Genomic DNA, 19,510 nt, shown 5'->3' with positions numbered 1-19,510 from the left:
TGATTTTAAATTTTGCCTTGACTGTCATCATTTTGGTCTAAAAACATCATCCATCTGCTTGTAAAAATGACCATAAACCATTTTATTTAAAAAAAAAAAAAAATGGGTTTTGTTCAGCCCGCATTTTCAATGTATACAAAATCCAGCTTCATATGCAGTACATGGGTAAAATGGTTGCTTTTTTTTTTTTTTTTTGAAAATAAATTGGTTTACTTTCATCTTACAAGTACATCAATGATGTTTTAGACTCAACCAATAAACATGGACCAACTTTCCCACTGAAAAAAAAGAAAAACAAAAGCAGAGAACTACGTAAAATTTTAAATAAGAAATCATAAAATCAAAATAGAAACATTTAGACATTTTAACAATGATAAATATATAAATAAATAAATACAATATAACCTTGATATACTGCAGCTATCAAGCTCATTATATTGCAGTTTCAGATATAACACAAGCATGACTATGTATCTCATGGCAAATGCTTTTTTTTTTTGATAGTTGTTGCCGCATTGGCTTCTGTGGCCATATTGCACCTCCCAAAGTTTTTGCATTTTCTACTCTGATCCATGCCCGAGGCGGGATTCGAACCCACGACCTTTGGGTTGCAAGGCAGGCACTTTACCCACCTGGCTAGCCCGGTCGGCCATGGCAAATGCAAAGTAAATTTATGGCAAAATGCTAATTTCACAAAAAAAACTGATAAAAAAATAAATAAATAGCGACATCTTTCAGATTAGAGCTCTGCTAGTGAAAAATAGAAAAACAAGTTAATTATAAAAACAGTTTTATGGGCAGACAGAATCTTTAAAAACATGACACCCGTGGAGAAAAAATAATAATGAAAGAAGTTGTTGGTGGTGAAAAGGTTAAGAACCACAACATTAAAACATCACCCTTTGACTTTCTATATATTCTTTATTGTGCATACCTCATAAAGGAGTATGGTAACTTAATTTACTTACCACCTTTACAGTTTATTATGCTGTGCCCTTATAAAGAGAGGTAGTATATGTAAAGATATTACTGGTACTCCTTTATGAAGCCTGTGAAGACTAAACTCTACAGGATGCCAACCATACACCGATGAGCCAAAACATTATGACCAGCGAGTCGTTATGCAAATCGAAGCAACTGCAGGTGAACTACAGTGCATGCCTGGGTCGGGACATGGTATAAAAAAACACCTGATACTGAGCTCCGTTAAATCAGTGGTACTCTTGTTCTTCAGATGGGAAAGGCAGCAGACTTAAACGAGTTTGACAAAGGCCAAATTTGTAATGGCCAGATGACTGGGTCAGAGCATCCAAAATGGCATGGCTGATGGGATGCTCATGACCAGTCATGGTTAGTACCTATCAAAAGTGGTCCAAGGAGGGAAAACCCACGAACTGCCGGCGAAGTGTTGGATGACCACAGCTCATCGATGCTCGAGGTGAGCGAAGGCTCTCCCGAATAGTACGTGGCAACAGAAGGGCAACTGTGGTGCAACTCACCAGTAATTGGAATGCTGGTGACGGGAGTAATGTGTCACAACACACAGTACATTGAACCTTGCTGAAAATGGGGCTGCGTAGCCGCAGGCCACTCTGAGTGCCTATGCTAACCACGGTTCACCGGAGACAGCACCTACAATGGGCATGTGAGCATCGAAACCGGACCTCGAGTGATTGGAAGAAGGTTGATGAATCCCAATCCCATTTCCTGTTACACTATGGGTACGTGTGTGTGTGTGTTGTTTACCTGGGGAAGTGATGGCGCCTGGATGCACTATGGGACGAAAACAAGCCGGTAGCGGCAGTATCATGCTTTGGGCAATGTTTTGCTGAGATACCCTGGATCCAGTCATCCATGTGCTGGGCATTCTGATGTCTATCACCTACCTAAACATCATTGCTGACCAGGTACACTCTTTCATGGCAATGGTCTTCCCCTCTGGCAGTGCCGTCTTTCAGCAGGATAATGCGCCATACCACACCACCCGGATTTTTCGAGACTGGTTCACGGAACATAAGGAAGACTTCCAGGCCCTGGCCCCCAGACATCAATCCCATCAAGCACTGAACAGCAATTCCGATCTGTGGCATCTCAACCACGGACCTTACAGGAGTTAGATCTGCTGGTTACATGTTGGTACCAGATAGCACAAGACACATTTAGAAATCTTGTAGCATCCATGCCTCGTCGGGTACGAACTGTTTTAGCTGCATGTGGAGAACCATCATATTAGGTAGGTGGTCATAATGTTTTGGCTCATCGGTGTATGATATCATTGTTATTGTTGTTTGGAGAGTTTTTGGTGCAGCAGCACCTATTGTGCCTAACAAATGATATTGAAGATATTATAATTTCATTAACTGTTGCCAATGACTATATTCTATTAAACAGATCTATTATTCTTAGAAATATGAACACTGTCATGAGCATTCTTATTGATGTATACGTGTGTGTGAGGCTTAGATTATGCAGCTGAGCCATTCCTTGTTGCCTGTGTATAGCACTGTACTGAAAATTGGTTTTCCTGTGGGCATGCCTCATCTGGAAGCATGGGATCACTAAAAGAAATTGACAATTTTTAACTTTAAGTACATGCAAGTATTGCTATTTAATATTTTTATGTTAAATTACAGTATTATATTTTTAAAACTATAATGTTTAATTTTCCATCTAAAAGCTATTTAGTCTACTGGCATCAAAGCAGTAAAGCTTTTTTAAAAAAACATGTGCATTCTGCACATTAAAAAGAAAAATGTCTGCTTAATAATCCATACCTTTTACTCATTTTGTGCATTCATTTAAAAAACTGAGTAAATTTTATTTTCAGTTATAACATGGCTAGTTGGATGATGGTAAACTACACTGGAAGACTGTAGGAGGAAGAAAGTAGTGCTAATAACTTTAATATATATATATTTTTAGCAGTAGATTTGTGCCAATTTAGTGGCAGTGCAGGGAAGGAGCAGATAAAATAACTGAATTAGCTCGATTTACCACTTCCTCAAAATTCCCTATATAGAGCCTCAGAGCTATGCTAATAAATAATAAAGAGGTCATCAAAAAAAAAAAAAAAAAGGGAAAATTTTTTAATATAAATCCAGAAATTAAAATAATGCTGAAGCAAAAGAGTTATTCAAAACAAATTATTGAAGGGAGTAGTAAGGTTAATTAAATACCAATCATCTCATATAAACTCTCTCCATTCTCTATCATTACAGTTATTTCCATGGACAGTGTACTTCTGAAGTAGTACTTTCACTGCTTTCTTCCAAATCAGTCCAAACATATGCTTCAACTAGCAAACATCTATTCACTCTCACCTCCAAACTCACAGAATTAACCTTTCTTTCTCATTTATTCCTTCTACTTTTGTTCTGTATTTTCTGAAAATTACAATCTACAGAAATCCAAGCCCAGTGTCAGCAAGAATCTTCTGTATTCTCAAACTCCAAACAATACATGTCACTAAGTAATAAGTTCTAATAATATCTTGAATGTTTTGAATCACCCTAAAAAACAAGTCTTTAAAAGCTTTAAAACCATAAATGGTTCTCCCATTATTGGCATAGTTTATCTGTTTATCATTCCAGCAGAGGAGGACATTAAATAATTAAATCAGTGCAGTTTACCACTGTCCTGGTAACTTAATTTATAACACAGGTATTAAAGTTTTCCCTCCCACCACCAATGCCTGTTATCAAGATTTCACTATATATGTTTTTAAATACTAAGAATTAGCTAAGCTGTGCAGTTTCCAGCCTTTTTAGTGAGTAGGCATATTTTATAATGGTTTTGTTTTATTTCCCTTAATTTAATTTACTTGATATTTTCTACAGTGTTATTCCATTCTATCAACCAAATAAAAAAAAAAAAAACAAGAATACCAAATTGTTATTTAAAATACACTACCCAAAAGTTCCCAAGAAACTGTTTGCAAAATAGTGTAATTCTTATTTCTATACTATAAAATGCTATCAAAATTTTAAGGGTATACATGTAATGAATCTGAGTAAAATTAACAGCATTTAACATCAGGATAGTTCCTCCAAAATTAATGTCACAAAAGTTGCAATTCAAAGGAGTCTCACCATCAATATCATCCCTGCATGTTAATCTCTGTTTCTGTTTCCCTGAAAGATCTTGAGCAATGTAAACCAAAGGTAGAAAGTTAATTTCACAACGTCTGGAGAAATTACGACGCTTATTTTTACCATCTAGGAAGTTGTGACATCGATTTTTGAGGGCCAGAGAAAGACAGTGGCGATCTCCTAGATGGATAAAATTATATTTGAATGATTGATATTTAGTTATTAACTATATATTTTAAATACATATTAAATATATTAAAATTTTAATCAGAATAATCTTGGCTTTTAAAGATGCTTTGTTGTGTATTTTTTAATATATAAAATAAACTAATATTTAATTGGCCAATTAAACAGATTTTTGGAATATGGCAGAAGACTTGGAAGTTGCTGCCACAAGTTGCTCTGGTACTGCAGTATCCCCCAGGGTCATCTCAAAAAATTAGTCCATTAATAGTTAAAAGATTCACTGATAATAATTTAAGGGTCCTTGATTTAGCCAGTTAGAGTGCTCCAAATCTATAAAACTCATTCTAAATTAAAATTATAAACAAGTGAAATTGAAGGCAGTTCAAATTTCGCTCTTCTCTGCATTTTCTGGGGACCAGAGAAAAGTACAGAAAGGAAAAAAAAAAGGGTATAGCAAAGCTTTCTTTTTCAAACTACTAAATAAAAATAAAAAGTGACAAAAAAGAAAAGGGATAAAATTGTAATTTAGTCCTGTTGTCTCAATTTAGATTATTATTATTATTATTCACTATATGGTGCAAGGAAGCCTGAGGCTTATGCTGCACCAGCCAAAAAAAAATTCCTGAGTTACCCTAAAAGAGAGAGAGAGTCAAAAGGGAATCACCAAGAAAGAGAAGAATGATGATATCCAGCTCAGGACCCTGGGTGTGCCAAGCCCATACTCACCAGATGTGAGCCCCTGGGATCATTATTGCATGTTAGTTTTGGATAAATAGGTGCTCAACATGAAATAACTATTATATTATGACAAATTTATAGTGATGGAATATTTCATACTGGCAAACAGTATGCAGGCCTTGAAATTGAAAATTTACAAGAGAATGCTCATTAACAAAATATCTTATTTTTAATAATCAAATATGTTGAAGTTAAACATAAGAAAGGCACCTGGGGTGGATGGGAACTATCCAGTTATATTAAAGGAGGCAGCAAAGGAAGTAAGCAAACCCTTAGGCATAATTATGAGAGCATTCTTAGAGTCAGGGGAGGTCCCCATGGACTGGAGATGTGCAAATGTATCCCCAATTCACAAGAGGGTGCAAAAGGTGACAAATAATTATAGACCTGTTAGTTTAACTTATGTTCCAGGGAAAATAATGGAGTCACTTGTTAAAGAAGCATTGCAGGATCATCTAGACAAGACAAGACAGCAGTAAGGGTTCAGACAGCATGGGTTTTCAAGGGGAAATCTTGTCTGACCAATTTGACTGGATACTATGATGTGGTCACAAAGGAACTAGATGCAAAAAGTAATTTTGATATCATATACTTGGATTTCAGAAAAGTGTTTGATACTATGGCACAAATTGGAGCAGTATGGCATTAAGGGCAAGTTGCTACTGAATAAAAGGATGGTTGAGTAAAGACAGTGAGTGGTGATCAGTGGCAACTGCTGTACGTGGACTAATGTTAGTGGTGTCCCTCAGGGTTCGGTGTTGGGCTCGTTGTTTTGTATATTTATCAATGATATTGATGAAGGTATATCAAGCTTACAGTTTGATATACCAGGGTTGTTAATAACAGTAATGACAGTATCCAGCTGCAACAGGATCTGGAAAAATTGGGTAGATGGGCTGAAAAGTGGCAACTGAAGCTTAACATTGACAAATGCAAAGTACTGCATATGGGTAGCAGTAACCCCAGAGAAATGTACCAACTATGTGGTGTTACACTCAGGGTAGTGGAGAATGAAAGAGACCTGGGGGTAATTGTGCAGTCAGATATGAAGTTTTCTGAGCAGTGCAGACAGGCAGTCAGAGTAGGTCTTGTCAATGATATACAGGAATTTTGCGAGCAGGGATAAGGAGGTTATATCCCCTTGTATAAGGCAATGGTCAGGCCACACCTTGAGTACTGCATACAGGTCTGGAAGCCTCATTTTAAGAAGGATATAGAGTTGCTAGAATGAGTACAGAGAAGGGCAACATAACTAGTGAGGGGAACAAAGGGGTGCTCTTATGAAGAAAGGCTTAAGTTCTGCAAATTGCAGCTTCTGGAGACAAGGCACCTGCGAGGCAATCTGATTGAGGTGTATAAGGCCTTGAATGGATTGAACAGACTCAATGCTAATGAGATTCTTCCTCTTGCTCAGATTACAAACCTGAGGGGACATAGATTCAAACTGAGGAAAGACAGTTGTAGAATAGATGTGCACAAGTTTGCCTTCAGTCAGCAGGATTGCCGGAACAAACTTCCATCTGTTGTTGTGGAAGTTGATAGCTTAAATAAATTTAAGGCAGAACTAGACAAACATTTGGAATGAATGGATCAGTGAAATGGGAAGGGTTTTTTTTTCTTTTTTTTGGCTGATGCTGTATAAGCTTGTTTTCTTGCATCATGTGCCTCTAGTAATGCTAATGTACATGATATCACTGATACATATGATAAAACCATTAATGCACACAGAACTTTTGTGTGGGGAAGAAGAAAATTCCACAGTGGTGGCTTTTTCAACATGTGACAGTACAACTATTGTATATATAATAAAAGAATACATTCTTGGAGTTTTTGAAAACAAAAAACCTTCCTTTAATGATTTAACTTAAAAATAATTCTGAGGGGGAAAATAATAAAACAAAATTTTCTTTTGTTCTATATTTTTCAACAACAATATATATATATATATATACAGGCAACCCCCGTATAACACGGTATTTCTACAACACAGTTTCGCTCTAGCATGATTGATAAATTTCGGAATCCTTGCACAACACTGTACTTATAACATGGTTAGAGAATTTCGGTAAACCTCACATAACAGGGTAATTTTGAGCTTTTGTGCAGGGAAAACCCTGCTATTATGTTGGATGTAATTTTTCAACGTTTCCACACTTTTTGAATCTGAGCTGTTGACTTGCTAGTCAAAAAAAAAAATTGAGAAATCCATGTATTTTATTTTGTTGAGAAATTCCCGTGTTACGTTCTGTGCTATTGAACTTGTGGAAAAATCTAGATTTCAAAGTTTTATTACTATTAGACAGCACACCAGGCCATCCAAAAAGATTTAAGTCATCCAAACATTGAAGTTGTGTTCCTACTGCCACAGTTGTACTGGGTTAATACAACTTCTTCGATCCAGCCGTTAGATCAAGGCATTATATCCACCTTTAAAACCCATTCCATCAGAAAATTGTTACAATGCATTTTGGAAAAAATTTATTCCAAATCTATTGAAGTAATGGAGGCATGGAAACATTTCTCAATTGTGGACTATCAGAATCATAGCTTTATTGCTGAAAGAAGTAAAACCGTCAACGTTAAAAGCGTGTGGAAAAATGTATAGCCAGAGTTAGTTCATTCAGTAAATATGGTTGAGTTGGCAGAAAACGGAATCAGTGCTATAGAAGAACTTGATATGTCGGTAGGAGGGGAAGGCTTTGATGATATGACTACTGAAGCCCTCGTGGGTAACGAGGACTTCAGTAGGGCTTCACCGGCTGGAAAAGACCAGAGTTCGAATCCCATTGACAAAGGGAGGAATTTTTATGGGTCTTTTTTCACAGCGTGGCTGAGTTAATTGGGCTCAAGTAGCATGGTTTTTTCATCCAGCAAAACAGAAAATTGACCTCAGGACACATGCAATTTATAGACAATAAAAACAGAATAACATGGCCTTAATTGCTGATGCTCCTAAAAAAATAAAGATATGATTACTGAAGATGTTCAAGAATTACTGGTAGAAAAAGAAGCTGGCATAGGATTTGGTGCAAATGGCATTGGAGGTAAAATCAAATCAATTCAGATTATGATGTCACAGATTAAAATACTAAACTTAAAATTTTACACTAAAAAGCATACAGGAAGGCATAAAGTTAGCCGAGCAATTAGAATCTTATTTTTTGAATGCTGATTCTTGAATGAAAGGAGCCCAAAGTTCAAAAGGGAGCTTCAAAAATGCTTAGTTCCATACAATGAAATTCACAAAGATTTATCAAGCAAGAGCAAACAAACCCAGATTACTAATTTTTTTAAAGAGAGCAGAAGATACACAAAATCTAGAATGGTGTATTTTTGTTAGCGAAATAAGTGTATTTTTGTTAGCTTTTGGAACGTAACCCCCCTTTTTGTACTTTTTCTTAGTCCCTATAACACGACATTTTACAGGAACCTAATAACAGTGTTAGAGGAGGGTTACCTGTATACAGTATATATATATATATATATATTTTTTTTTTTTTTAATTTTCTGTTTGGGGATCAGGAAACTGGTACTCTGCACATTTTATACCTTCCCTCAATTCTTCTGCATTAGAAATAAGTTTGCTTTAGAGCCCTGTATTAGACTAACCCCCACTGTTCATAATAGAATACTGACCTAGAACTGGGCAAAATAAAAAAAACGAAAAGAAAATTTGTAATAAATTTTTTACACATCAGTAATAACACAGTTAACTTTAAATTAAAATAAATCAATAATATTAATATTTTTATTCTATATAATAAAAAAATTCAAAATAATTGAATAAAAAGGGAAAATAATTAGTTTGTAAATTTAATTACAGTGTATATTATATTCATGATATACAGTAATTAATTTTACAAAATTTTTTGGGTAGTTGCTGTGCAAAAACAGAACATAAACAGTTCTGGGTTCAGCTGTATTCGTCTTTCTTGGATTAGAAATCCGGCTCCTCTTTATTATTTCTTAATTTCACTTCTCAAAAATAATTTTAATAAACAATTAAAAATGAAAATGAAGACGAGTTTGTACGAATGACTATAAGCTTAAATGAAACAATAATTTTGAATATCTTGTGATGAATGACAACATAAACAGTTAATGTTCTTCGATTTTTAAGAAAATTTTAAATTATTAACATTCAAAAACTGAAACCGAACCCAGGTAACTCGCTGTACCCTGGTTACCTGAATACAAAAATCTACTGTAGATACTTAATTGGAAATTATACAGTATACATTCCTCTGTGAGGTGCTGTCATCTACACGCAATGGACAACACTATTTTTATTAAAATTGGAAATTTCAACCTTCCTACAATAAAATACCAAACAACGAACACTACAAAATCTGCGGTTGCTAAAGATTTTTCAAGAAAATTTCCCGTATGACTATACCTAAGTAACACAGTAGTGCTTACTTCACATGCCATTCGACTTGAAAAGGTCTGTGCTCGAATCCCATCGACGACAGGAGAAACCGACAATCACCTTTCAAATGGCAGCTTCACTACTTTCTAGTGCATGCACGTGATTTTTCATACGCAGTCAAATCGAGTTAAGAAAACACGTTGTTTTTCCACACCTTATGTGTGGAACTGAAAAAATAAATAAAATAATATTTCCAAAAAGCTGTTTTTATTCAATGCTTCAAGTACGTGCTGAGAAGTTCACACGTTGATCCGTAGATATATGAGGGGTGCCACAGCGGTTCATTATATTATTCTAGAATTCATTCGCCAGTAACGAAACTACCATACAGCCAAGAGAATTACAGGTCCGGACGACTGGCCTGAATTGGTTGTTAATAAGTATAGGGGTGTCCGTCGAGAATTTCGGAGGGAGCTCAAAATTTGTAAAGTACAACGTTACCTATTGGCGAAATACAAGTGCTGCCCCTCCCCTCTCATCGGAGTCTCCAACGGTCCCCTGTGCCCTTTAAAGACCACAAACCATCGTCGAACCACTTGACTCTATGCCGACTCGGTGACGAACCTGGCAGTATTATTATTAAAAAAACCTTTTTCTCCTTTATGGGATTTTTTTCCATCCCATGAGGGTTACTGGTACCGAATTCATGGAGTGGTTGGTTGTGTCCAGTTACTATTATTATTATTGTTATTATTACAATAATACTGTTGGTCAAGGAACTCACTTACTACGCTACAGGTGTTCAGGATCGCGAGTTTCTGGAGGTCCATGTAAGTGTTCTCTGGGAAGTCTATTGTTGCTAGGTTCTTTTGGACGCTCTTTGGCACCATGCCGATGGTAGAGATATTTTTAAATAAATTAGAAAAGATAAGAGGGTGGACGATTTAAATGAAGAAGAGATATTGATTTTCGCAGAATTTAAATTAGAAGGCACAGCGTTAAATAAATATCAACAGGAAACTGTATGAAAGGGTAAATTCGCTGGGAGAATTTAGCAGAGTCGTGAGAAAAATTTTCGCAAAGAAAGAATCATTTCTCACGGCAGTAAGTAAACTAGGGGGGTATACAGAGGCGGATTTAACGGCGGGCGCACCAGGCGCGCGCCCTGGGCCCGACTTCTGAAGGGCCCACGCAAAACCCCAACAAATTAATTAAACGTATTAGTTCAACTAATAGTTGAACTAATACGTTTTAGTTCTAGTTAGTTAGTATTAGTTCAACTAATAGTTGAACTAATACTAATACTAATAGTTGAATAGCAGACTAGTTCAACTAATAGTTGAACTAATACTAATACTAATAGTTGAATAGCAGACTAGTTCAACTAATAGTTGAACTAGTCTGCGCGGGTAGCACAGTGGTATCGTCACCGTTCTCCCCACACCGGGTGGAAAAGGCCTGGGTTCGAATCCCGTCGATGACGCGAGGAACTTTAATGGGCTTTTTTCACTCGGTGGCTGAGTTAGTTGGTCTCAGGCGTAGATAGCAAGGTTTTTCTCCCCAGTAACTGGGGTTTTTCGTCCAGCAAAACAGGCAAATCAATCATAGAACATTCGCAATTTACAGACACAAATACGGGTTAATGTATTTAATTACGAGCAACCCTAAAATAATAATAATAATAATAGTTGAACTAATATGTTCAACTATTATTATTAAAGTTGAACTAATTATTATTGAACTTCAATTATTATTGAAGTTGAACTAATACTAATATGTACTAATATTGAAGTTGAACTAATATGTTCAACTATTAGTTCAAAACTTTGTGATTATTATTATGCTATTATTAATTATATTATACATATATTATATTCAAATTTTTTGGTAATAAAACATTAATAGTACATAATATTTTTTATTTATTTAAAAAAATGGTTAACATGTATTTTTATTTTCCCCGTCTCTCTTTTTTTTTTTAAGGGACCCAATATTTTCTTCTGCGCTCGGGGCCTCAACCGACCTTAAACCGCTCCTGGGGGTATACACAGCAAAAGGGGAATCGGTTGTTGAATTCCTACCGAGACTAAAAGCTGTTAGAATGAACACGAAGATTTGCGCCACGGAAGAAGGGGCATTTGAAAAACTATTAACAGGGCAATTTATTAAGGGGCTGAACGATAAATTTAGAAAAGAAGTTATGCGCAGGAAACTAGAAAATCTGAACCAGGCTTTTTTGTATGCCGAAGAAAAGGAGAATCTAGATATGGCATATAAAAACGACACAAAATGGGAAGCAAACACTATTAAGGTTAGTAAGGGGGACGAAAGGAGGGGAGAAGAACCCCAGAAAAGTGAAGATAACGGGGAATAGGAAACCCGAGTAGGCCAGTTAGGACAAAAATTATATGTGTTGATTAATAAATTTATGGAACTAGAACAGAGACGGCTACAACCACAGGGGGATGAGTTCAAAGGGAAGAGAAGGGAAAACAAGATGACAGCACCTCACTGGCAACAAAGGAGAAAGTGGAGAAGAGAGAGAGAGAGTGGCTGCTTTATATGCAATAGCTTAAGCCATTGGGCCAGATTCTGCCCCAGAAATAAATGGAGGTCAGAAGGGAGAGAGGAAATAGAAGGGTCATGGCGACAGGGGCCCCAACACAGACCAAGGGATACCCTATCACTGATAAGCAGAGACCAGACTGACCCAAAGCAATATCTAGAGAGAAGCATGGAGATACCTAAAAGAAAAGAGGAGGTTGCAACCATACTAGTAACTGTGGGTGACTCCTCACGCATAGTAAGTGACGAAGGAGGCGATAAATCTTGTGGGATGTACCAGCAAAGATATCCAGAGAAAGGGAAATTGCAAAACGAGTTAAGAGATGAAGAGGGGGAAAACAACTGGGGGAAGGAAAGAAAGGTCATCAGGTGGGCATTCATAGGGGATTAAAATTATTGAAAAGCATGAAATTAGAAATGAAAAAGCCAGAAATTTGGAAAGGGTACAAGGTGAGGCATATAGTCAAAAACAATGGGATAGGTTAAACATAGGGCAGAAATATAAGGGATTCTCAGGGGATTGGGTATTAATTAAAGAGAGCAACCGGAAGAAGGGGGGTGGAAAAGAGGGACTAGGGGCCCGTATAGAATAATGGAAAGGTTATCGGACGTTACGTTTAAAGTAAGGGAACTCGGGCGAAGTGGAGAAACTAGAGTGGAACACGAGGACAGGTTAAGGAGCTATCTTTTCAGGGGAGGAGGATACTTCAGGGACTTCATATATAAGAGGAGAAACCCAGGAGGACTTAAGAGTCAAGGAACGCACCAGAGGGGAAGAGGGGGCGAAGAGAACGAACCCCTGGATATGCGCCGACCGTTCAGACGGACCGACTATTTTAGATTGAATAGGGGTGATTTCTGTGTCCGGAATTAAAACAAAAATAAAAGGGGAGAAGAAATTTTTTTGGGAAGCTGAAGAGCAAATCGACATTCTAGAAAATCCCTTAGAAGGAATTTTCTATGGAGAAAGAGGAGGGATTGTAAGTTTTGGCTTACTAAAAAAATAAATAAAATAAAATAACGTCAACCCGGGCCTAGAGAAGGGCACCGGGCACCTGTCTTATATTGGCGGTGGTAAAATACCTCGCACATGTTTTTAGGCTAGATTTGTTGAGGTTCTACGCCAAAACAGATGAACTAGGTGGAGATGGGCTTTTGCCTAGAGCCACCCTTGACTCTGGGATACACGTACGAAGTGCACCAGGAGGTATAATATAATGTCTTATATATGTGTAACGAGAATGTTAATGTATATAAAATTGTATATATATCTTTTTGTAAATATTGTATATATATATATATATATATATATATATATATATATATATATATATATATATATATATATATATATGTAATAATTGTGTGTGTACAAATAAATGGAAAAATGGAATGCTCAAGGTGAAAAGTTTTGTTCAAGACACCTTAAAAGATCTTATCGACATGTGGAGAAAATGTGTAATCTGGAAGGTGGCTACATAGAGAAGGATGAAATTGCCAGCCAAGTTTCAAACCCTTAACTCAAATATTTCTAGATGAGAGTAAATACCACAGGGGCTTGGCACACCCAGGGTCCTGAGCTGGATATCATCATTCTTCTCTTTCTTGGTGATTTCCTTCTACTTCTGACTCTCTCACTCTAATTTTTTTTTTTTTTTTTTTTTTTTTTTGGCCGGTGCAGCATAAGCCTCAGGCTTCCTTGCACTATATGGCTAATAATAATAATAAAAAAAAAAAAAAAAACCCCACCCACCTTAAATACAGCTCATGCTGTGAAGACGTGCGGGTGCATAAGTACACGTGCCTTGAGTGACCGGGGTTCAAGCCCGTGACTGCTGAATGCGGTGCTGTTTCTTGTATTTTGTGTATCTTGTAAACTCCTCTGACCGTTTGGTCGTCCCGGAGTATAAACAGAAAAAATATTTATTTATTTTATATTCTTCACAACCATATATATATATATATATATATATTATTTTAATATATTTTTTTTTTGAGTGTTGAAAAATTTTAGGGGTAAGAAAGTGAAAAGAATATGATTGAAGAATATAAAGCTGGTGACCAGGTAATCTGGGGGCACAAGTTCCCGTTTGAATTAGTAACGGCACTGGATTGGGTAGATCGTAGCCGAGTGGTTGGGAGCGAGGTGCTTATCACGCGTTCCTTGAAGCGGACCGGCGTTCAAGCCCGTGACTACTAAATACGATAAATATTTGTATTGACGATTTATTGTAAACTTTACTGATTTGGTTGTCGTGCTGGAGTATAAACAGAAAATTTAAATTTTAGATTACTGCAATTTGGAAGTGGATGTCTTTGTATCTCTGTATATCAACCGAAATGCTATGTTAATGTCTACTCTTATACTTAAATTAGAACTAAAGCTTTTAACTTGTAAATTAAATTAAACAATAAACATTAAGAATCAAATTAAAAAATTAAAGGTAACTGGCAGATATATGTGAAACGGTATCTCTTCAGGATGCCACACCGTTTCACTATTTCGCCATTAAGGTTTCAATAGTCTCCTGTATATATAATTTTACGTGTTGAGGCCAAAATTTTTTAAAAAGAAAAATTTATCTAATGTACAGGAAATCTAATGTATACAAATAATACCATTGAATTTATATATATATATATATAAATTGAATCTCCTATCACAGTTTTCTGTCATATACGTAAACCCCCCCTATTTATTTAAAATTAAGTACATATATAAAAATTGACCCTCATTATTCCAAATTATTCACCGAGAAATTACCTAAAGTTAACCTAGCAAAACTGGTATAGAGATTGCAGAAACGGGTATGTATAATACATTCCTCTAGTATGGCTATATGTCTGCTTAAAGCCCCTGAGGAAGTAGCAGAAGTATGGTCATGAGGAAGAATGCTAATTTTTACTAACTTTTGCTAATTTTCTCCATTTTTTTTATATTTCCATATATATATATATATATATATATATATATATATATAGAGAGAGAGAGAGAGAGAGAGAGAGAGAGAGTACAAATTAATAACTTTATAAAACAAATAAATGACACATCATTCGAATGAGAAATTAATATTTTTTCTCTTCGTTCTGCTATGTACAGTATTTGTTCCTATAGCAAAGTATGACTGGAGGCAGTCTCTACAGTATCTTTTAATTTCTAAGCATCAGCCTTTCAAGTTTTCCCGAGTGCAAACACGGTCCAACTAAATTCGTTCTTACAGCTTACTACTTTTTCTTTGATGTACTTGAATAGTTCACAAATCCCGTGCGCCGATTCTGAATGTAGGATTTTCTCTCGAAGAGGAATAGCCGACAGTGACTGATGAACCGCTAAAAGAAATACTACCATTAAACCTTCTGTGTGGGTTTAAGTCACGGACGGCTGCACGTCTTCGGGTCAAGCCAGGTGTGGACCACACCTTTGTCAAGGCAAGCGGCATGCCTTTTGATCTCTGCAGGATTTGCACGTGGTTGTGGGCAATTTGTTACACTTCAGCAGGAGCCCGCTCAGGGGAGATATGTCTAATGACATTAGCGTGTGCAACACTGCAGGATGAGAATAATACTCTGCCCACGAGTAGCAGAAACCCTCCACGTGATGTCTAACCGAAAGCAGATTACGACTGCTCAAACAATGGCTGTCGGGACATACTGCTTGGCTAATTAACAATAATCGCAGCCTACCACTACTGGCACTCTCTCAAACCCGCTCCTTTCACCTCATACCAGAACTTTCAAAAATTCTCTGAATGGTTAAATATATTCAAAACTGTAACATAACGTGAACAATAGTAAAGTTTGCATGCCGCTTTAAAAAAACAAAAAGTATCAAAATAAGAACACCAGTATTTGCACAAAAGACAAATTTTCTGCGATAAAAATTATAGACAAAATTAAAAATCTTTATTGCTATTTACGTAAATAATACCGGTTGCAATGCATGTCTACTTTTTTCTCATAGTCGCAATAGGGCCAGGAGTATTAATAGTTCAATGATAAACAGTTTAATATCTGAACAAACCTCGAGTTATCGGTGGCTGTAGTAATTATCACAGACTGTATGCTTTATTTATAGGATGCAGAACGTTTTAATTTTTTCCACGTGTTTGTAATTTGCTAAATGCTTTTCAAATAATCAGTTTCTTAAAACATTTTCTATGGTTGTTTTATAATCTTCATAAAAGTAATCAAAATTCACCCCCTTCCGTCAAGTTAAATATGTATTTTTCATTCTTCGTGCAAAGGCTTTTTTCTGATGGTGAATGCAAAAGATATTAGGTATGTATATAGATACATTACGTGAGTGCCGTACCCAGGCATCATCGTAACGGGGGGGGGGGTTCATGACGACCACGTTTTTGAGTGTTTTTTTAAGACAGACCTAGGAACACTTATACGCATGGTTAAGGGGGCATATGCCCCCTCCACTTATCCCTGAATACGTTCCTGCATTACGTATCTGTTCAACTTGAAACTTTACGCTCTAGATCGTCTCTAGTAGCATTATGTGTAAACAAAAAACTTTTTATTTATTTTCTGAATAATGCGAAATCACTATCCCATTCTTTTTTATTGTAAAATAATGTTAATATTTTCAATATTAAAAAAAAAACCCTTGAACGATATTTATAATATACACAAGATATTTAAAACTTAATATTTAAACAATATTTATTACATATGGTATTTAAACTGCATGTATAATCAAAAGTTAATATTATTATTAGCCATATGGTGCAAGAAAGGCTGCACCAGTCAAAAAAATCAAAATTCTGAATTATCCTTAGAGAGAGAGAGAGAGAGAGAGAGAGAGCAGGAGTCTGAAGTAGAAGGGAATCACTAAGAAAGAGAAGAATGGTGATATCCAGCTAGCTCAGGACCCTGCATTGCCAAGCCCATACTCGCCAGATGTGAGCCCCTATTTGCTGATGATTCGCTAATTATATTGTACACACTTAATACTCTAATATAACTGAATCTGTTTTTACTTGTACCACATTATTACTGGGATATACTCTATTCCTACACTAGCATAAATCCGCTTTTCTTTCGAAGGATTGGCAATTGTTTCGAATTTATGCCAAGGCAACTAAGGCCATTAAGAGTCAGTGTATTGTGTTTATAACTTGTGTGTACTCTATTGTCTGCGTAGTTATAATTATGTTTAATAATGTCAAATAATCATGTGTTTAGAATATAATTATTTGAAAAATTTTCTGGGGGACTATGTAGGGGTCTGTGTACGGAAATTTTTTCTAGGAACCACAAATTTATAAATCCGCTCCTCATTGATACGGGCACCTCCGTAGCCAGGTGGGAAGGAGCAGCAGTGCGTAGCACACGCTTCTTGATTAGACCGGGATTCGAGCCCGTCACCACCAAATACGGAGGATGCGGAAAGGTCAGGGAATGACCACCGCACATCCCCGAGCAATATGGCCTTAGTTGCTAATGCTCCTAAAAACCAAATAACAACAACTCATTGATACTATGCCCTCATTATATTGGATCTCATATGATAAATAACTTGATACAGCACTTCTTGACCTTCCACAAACATTCTACAGGGTTGATTCATCTACTCTTAAAAAACTAAGACTTCTTAGTATTTTGCTTCCACGTGAGTGGCTATTCGGACAGACAGCAGCTGAGTACCTTTTCGTGTAAAACCGGAAATCAGTTATGGTTTATTTATTTATTTACTCTTAATTATTTGCTTTTGAACGATATTTATACATACGGTATTTAAAATATTAATTAAAATTTAAACCGTATGTTTATTCAAAGGTTAATATTTGCTGATGATTCGCTAATTACATTGTATACACTTTTAATTAATACTCTAATATAACTGAATCTATTTTACTTGTGTCACATTATTACTGGGATATTATCTATTATTTTTTTTTTCTTGCCGTGCCGAAGCAACTAACGCCATAAGACGTCAGCATATTACATCTGTGAATTGAGTGTGTTCTATGGTCAGTCCGGGTGGGTGGGTGTTGGGGGAATAACCGATTACTATTACCCAAAATCAATAGAAATTCTTACCGTCTTGAGGGGATTCCAATCCAATCCTTTTTCAATGGCCATAAGCTACAGCGAGCGTATACATATTTGGATGTATCTATCTTTGAATGGACGTATATGGATGTACAATTTGTATATATCTTTGAATGGATTGGGTGTATATATCTTTGAATATATTTAAATATATTATATTTTCTATACTCGGTATCAGGAAGATGCGAAGTCCATTTGAATTCGATGCAAAAAGTATCAAAAATTATTTTGGAATCATTCCGCATGTCACTATGGTGTCGTTTCTGAAGGTTGAATCTTCCGAGCACTACGAGTTATTTCTGTAATATATGCATACTCTTTTAATTGATACTTCAGCATGAAGTCATTGATGTTTCTATAAAAAAAAAAAAAAAATAAGTACATTTCATTCCCACAACGAATAAACACATTGTTGGGCAGTTATTGATAGTATCACTCTCTTTTGACCCTCGGTCAAGCAGGAGAACGAGGTCATCAGCCTCGAGTCTGTAAATCTTTGAACTTCACCAGCCCCACAAGTACCAGTTTCACAACTGGATATCGTACGACATTACGCAACAAGTAAACCTGTTTGCAGATTTGTATTTTACTCGGGTAAGAAGTTGGGGGGGGGGCATAATTTTTGCTGCGTTCACTCTCTTCCTCTGGATTTGGCTGCTAAACACACTAAGAATGATATATAATATCTGAAAGATGAAATAAAGTTAAAAATCGAAGGAAAAGTGACATAATTGAAGAGACACACGGTGCAAACTTTATTTCAGAATTTATTTAAATGGAACAAACATCAGAAAACTTACAGGTTGTAACCAGATTTATTTATTTCTCCTTTGAAAGAACGTAATGACGGCCAACCCATCTTCTCTTAAGAATCATGTAATATTTTAAAACATTTTTTACGGTAGCACTTGCCCTAGCAAGTTATGAGTATTAAAAAATACGATATGTGGAAATCAAGTTCTTGAACTGGCGCAATAAAAAGAATGGTTTTATCCTTTTTATTGCGCCTAAAATCAAAAATGGTTTTATTTTTATTCAAAGTAATCACCACCTGATTGAATTATTACACCGTTCTCAAAGTTTCTACACATAGCGAAAGCGTCCAAAGAGATGATATTCAGTTTGGCGGTTAAGTTTCTCTTTATGTCCTCAACACCCTCAAATCTCTTTCCTTTTAGGGCAGTTTTAACCTTGGGAAAGAGGAAGGAGTCCGCTGGTGCTAGATCGGATAAGTAGGGTGGATGGTTGATCTGTACAATACCATGTTTCGTCAGAAATGTCTTTACAACAAGTGCGGAATGAGGAGGAGGCATTGTTGTGCAACAAGAACCAAATGCCTTTTTCTCGAAATTGCGACTTCACCGGTAAATGCGCTTCAATAGCCTTTGAAGAACCTGTACGTAGAACGCAGCATTGACTCTCTCTCTCCTTCAGATACAAATTCCATGTGACTCACACCCTGTTTGTAGGAAAACATGATCAGCATCATCTTGATCCTGGA

At 36.3% G+C, this 19,510-nt stretch overlaps 1 protein-coding gene across 1 annotated transcript in view; it reads right to left on the bottom strand.

The window, feature by feature from the left end:
• The window catches only part of LOC150079331 (uncharacterized), a 36,965-nt gene extending 27,448 nt beyond the window's left edge, over positions 1-9,517 (bottom strand). The window contains exons 1-2 of the mRNA XM_090383496.1: positions 9,432-9,517; positions 4,089-4,268 (exon numbers count right to left, since the gene is read on the bottom strand). The gene's annotated coding sequence lies outside the window, so the exon portion shown is untranslated. The remainder of the gene's footprint in view (positions 1-4,088; positions 4,269-9,431) is intronic.
• Positions 9,518-19,510: the final 9,993 nt, after the last annotated feature.

The sequence above is a fragment of the Mastigoproctus giganteus genome, chromosome 10, assembly GCF_048544385.1.
Source record: "Mastigoproctus giganteus isolate SK-2022 chromosome 10, ASM4854438v1, whole genome shotgun sequence".
Lineage (NCBI taxonomy): Eukaryota > Metazoa > Arthropoda > Arachnida > Uropygi > Thelyphonidae > Mastigoproctus > Mastigoproctus giganteus.
The sequence above is the reverse complement of the archived record's forward strand: the minus strand, read 5'-3'. Positions and strand labels throughout refer to the sequence as shown.